Here is a 4,680-nt window from a genome sequence, read left to right on the forward strand (position 1 = left end):
TGGCCCCCTAAGAAATGCTTACAACATTATTGATTGTATTCCTCGGACTGTCTTTTTCTATCCCTGCGGCCATATTACAATTACCCAATTGTATTGTCTCTTCCCTTCCCCTTCTCCTTCATCCCCACCCCCTCCCGACTAGCAACCCTCAGTTGCTTCCTCTGTGTCTCTGAGACTATCTCCATCCATGAAGAATGATTTTTAATTGAAACCTAGAAAATTGAGGGTATTATGTTATGAGACTCTGGATCTTTTTAGACCTTCTGTTTTCGCTGATTTCTTGTGACACCACTCCAACAGGGGAAGTAGTGGTGCTGTCTCATTACTGCCAGTTCAGGGTAGAAGGCCAGGTTTCCCATTCACCAGCCTCTTTTACAACCTGAGGAGCGGGTCCTCCTCATTACTGCTGGCTCCCACCTAGGTTTCCGTCGATGCCTCCCTGACTGGGAGGGGTGGGAATGCCTCTATACTGCCCCCCACATGACCTCCACTAACACCACAGGGTGGAGAGGTAGCCTCCTTACTGCTGACAGATGGTGAGAATTCTGACTCTCCATTAAGTCTCCTGTGACACCAGCCCAGTGTGGAGGGGGAGGGAACACCTTGATCCTATTGGGTAGGTAGAAGTCAAGCTCCCAGGTGGTCTCCACTGATACTGTGAGGGTGAGGGAGGTGAGCTTGGTACTTTCCTGCTGGAGATGGAAGTCCCAGCTCCATAATTGGCTTTCTCTGACACCATCCCCATGGGGAGGTTAAGATGCCTCATTACAGCCTGCCAAAGGAGGAAGTCTAGGCTTTCCATTTCAGCCTTTGCTGGTGAGGGTGGGGCCACAATTTTTTCTGTGATGTTTGGCTGGAGTAGAGTGATTATTATCTAGAGTTTTCCATCTTGCTAGACTGCTCCTTTCCCAGTCCTTTGACTAGAGAGAGCAGGCTTTTTTTTTTCTTTTTTCTTTTCCTGTGCCCATTGGCATTTTCTGGTTGCCAACTTTATTAGCTCCAAGTCTGGTATATATGAAGCAAAAAGAAAACCTAGGAAAGTCACCTCTATGTCATTACTTGTGCTCTGAGCTACCTAGTCAGTCTGCCTCTGTCTAGCTTCAGAGTTTTCTTGTGTTTTAGAAACAATGCTCAGATATTTTATTGCACATAGCAGGAAGACCAGGGAAAGGTACATCTCCTTTATCTCCTTGGAAGTGGAAATTTAAGGGTAAGATTTTCATTCACAAACCCAATCATGTTGTTTCTCTGCTCCAAATACTTCAGTGGGTCCCAGTTATATTAAGATAAAACCCCAAATCCCCACCTGGTCTGGCCCCTGCTGTTCTCTTACCAGCCTCATCTTGGTTACTCTCTCCTCCTCTCCCAGGGTACATTGCAGTTCCTCAAATAATGCTGAAGGGTTTGCACTGGCTGTTCCCTTTGCATGGAGCAGTATTTCCTCCCTAGTGTCTTTCTGCTTCCCCTACTTCTCCACTCTTCCTTCAGGTCTATATTAGTTTCTTTTTGCTGCTGTAAAAAATTACCACACACTTAGTAGCCTACGACATTACAAATTTATTATATCTTACACTTCTGGAAAGTCAAAAATGGGTCTCACTGGGCTAAAACCAAGATGCCAGCAGGACTGCATTCTTTCTGGAGGTTCTAGAGGAGAATCAGTTTCTAGAGGATCTATAGGCTGCCACATTCCTTAATCTTGACTCCCTTCCATCTTCAAAGCCAGCAATGGCTCGTTGAATCTCATGTTTCAACTCTGACTCTCCTACCTCCCTTTTCCACATTTAAAGAATGCTGTGCTTACACTGGGCCCACTTAGATAATCTTAATTCCAGTTGCAACTTTAAGTCCCCTTTTTACGTAACAACCTATTCATAGGTTCTGAGGATTAGGATGTGGACGTCTTGCAGGGTGAGGGGGAGTGGGCATGAGATCTGCCATAAAGTCTCATTGCAAACATCACCTCCCTGGGAGGCTTCTGTGCCAATCATTGCCACCAACCCAACTGAAGGAAGCTGCAGAGCCTCTGAGTGCACTTCCTAATATCTAACAGCATGAACCATATGTCAAGTTAATCATGTGACATTTAGTATATAATTTTTGGAATTGGATTTTTAACTCTTAGAATGTAAAACCATCTGTTTTCAAGCTGTATCTAATAATTACTTAAAAATGACACAGTGCCTTACATTTTTCAATCATAATTTTCCTTATGTAACAAACATCATAGGATAAAACAAATTAATTTTGTTGTTGTTGAGAGGGTTGAACTCTATGAACACAGATGAAGTGCCTCTCCTGATGTGTCCTCACACTAGAATATAAGCTTCGTGGAGGCACGGATACACATCCCCACACACAGGACAGTGATACATAAATACATACTCACTGAATGAATGAATAAGTGAATGGATAAATAAAGAAGCAAATAATTGTGACCCAAGGTGTCAGGTGTGGCTGGGGGAAGGGAGGAAGAAGGAAGAGCATGGCAAGGTTGAGAGACAAGAGCCCTATAATAATAACAAAAATGGCAGGGGCCGGCCGAGTGGCGCGTTGGTTAAGAGTTGGCTTGGGACGCCAGCTCTGAGCAGCAGGGCTGCCGGTTCAGATCCCACGTTAGGGCCAGTGGCGCTGTGCCCTCTACAGCTAAGATGGTGAACAACAGCTCAACCTGGAGCAGGGCTGCCGTGAGTCGCCGGCGACAGCGTAGGCTACAGCGGGGCTGCAGTGGACTGCCATGAGCTACCGTGAGTGGCTGGCAGCTGGCATGAGCTGCCAAGAACCGGCGTGAGTGACTGTCCAGTGGCCGGCGACTGATCTGCCTCACTCAGGAAGAGCACAATGATAATACCAACATGGGCNAAAAAGCATGAATATAATACAGGGAGGGTATGAAGAATTGGGACAAATGCTCAATAATTCGATCTATCACAAAATGTAAATAAGAAAACAAAACTGATAACAATTATGGACAGAAGTAGCCAACAACTTGCTCTACCTGAAATGTAATCTTATGCAAGCATACGATGTAAGAAATCCTTTTAAACATCTGCTTTACTAAACAAGTTATCTGTCTTTGCCAGAGTTTCTGGCCCCTGCATCGAAGTCCCAGCGATGAAAATCTTAGCAGGAACCCTTGGAACTTCTTCCAGGGACTGCATGCTGCAAATCACTCAGATGTTAAAGCTCCTGAATCACTTTCTTGCCACAATGTAACAAAACGTGTTTGCTGAATGGGGTTAAATGCCTTTGGCATTTCTATCAGGCCCCTCCACCTTAGCTCTGGATTCAGTTACCAGCAACAGAGCTCTATTGTTACTCTTCAGTACTCACATTGTCCCAGTATTCTCTGGAAGGCATAGGAGTCATAAAAAGTCATCCTGAAAAACTTTGGACAATGTGGGTGAAATAGAGTAGCCTGGGAGTTAGATTGGAGTCCCCAGCCCAGCCATTTCACCTACTGACCCTGTGAACCTCAGAATGTCACATGACCTCCCATCATCTTTAAAATGAAAGGCTTGAACAAGAGTGATCTACCTATAGCCACTTTTGCTCCCTCCCCTCCAATCCAACTCTATACAGCAGCCAGAATGAGATTTTACTTAATTAAAATTTTTATTTTTGAAAAAAAGGTAGGTTCACATAAAATTGTTAGAAATAATACAGAGAGAGCCAGGTGTGCCCTTTACCCAGATTCTCCCAGTGGTAACACCTTGCAAAACTATGCAATACCACAATATTGACATTGACATAGTTGGCATACAGTTCATTTCTGCTATGATCTAAATGTGTCCCCACAAAATTCATATGTTGAAATCCTAACTCCCAAAGGTGATGGTACGAAGAGGTGGGGCCTTTGGGAATGCTTGTCATGAGGCTAGAGCCCTCATGAATGGGATTAATGCTTTATACAATAAGAGACTCCACAGAGCTTCCTAGCCCTTTCCACCATGTGAGAATACAACTAGAAGTCTTCAACCCAAAAGAGGGCCCTAATCGGACCATACTGGTATCTTGATCTTGGACTTCCAGCCTCCAGAACTATGAGTAATAAATTTCGGTCATTTACCCAATATGTGGTATTTTGTGTAGCAGCCTGAACAGACAACAACAATTTCTATTAAGACACTATATTTTCTTTCAGTTTGAGTAGTTTCCATGTCCTGTCTTCAAGTTCACTGATTCTTACCTCTGTCTGTCGGTTCTGCTCTTAAGCCCATCCAGTGAGTTTTTTTTTTTATTTCAGTTAGTGTATTTTTTGGTTCCAAAATGTCCATTTGGTTCTTCTTTTATGTATTCTATTTCATTGCTGGGACTTATTGGTTTTTTTTTCATTTGTTTCAAACATGTTTGTAATCATTCGTTGAGATTTTTTTTTTAATTTTTTTATTGGGGAACAGCCATGATCATTGGTTATACATTGCTCCCATGCCACAATGGCATAGTCAACTCCTCTAAAGAGTGGCCCATGAGGGGACAGAACCGGCAACCTTGGTATCATCAGCACCACGCTCCATCCAACTGAGCTAACCAGTCACCCCGAAATATTTTTTTAAGATGATTGCTTTTAGGGCCGGCCGAATGGCGCGATGGTTAAGAACTGGCTTGGGACGCCAGAGGGCCCTGGTTCGGATCCCACATATGAGGGCCAGTGACACTGCCCTCCACAGCTAAGATGCT

Source organism: Hipposideros armiger, unplaced genomic scaffold (genome assembly GCF_001890085.2).
Source record: "Hipposideros armiger isolate ML-2016 unplaced genomic scaffold, ASM189008v1 scaffold_75, whole genome shotgun sequence".
In the NCBI taxonomy this organism is placed as follows: domain Eukaryota; kingdom Metazoa; phylum Chordata; class Mammalia; order Chiroptera; family Hipposideridae; genus Hipposideros; species Hipposideros armiger.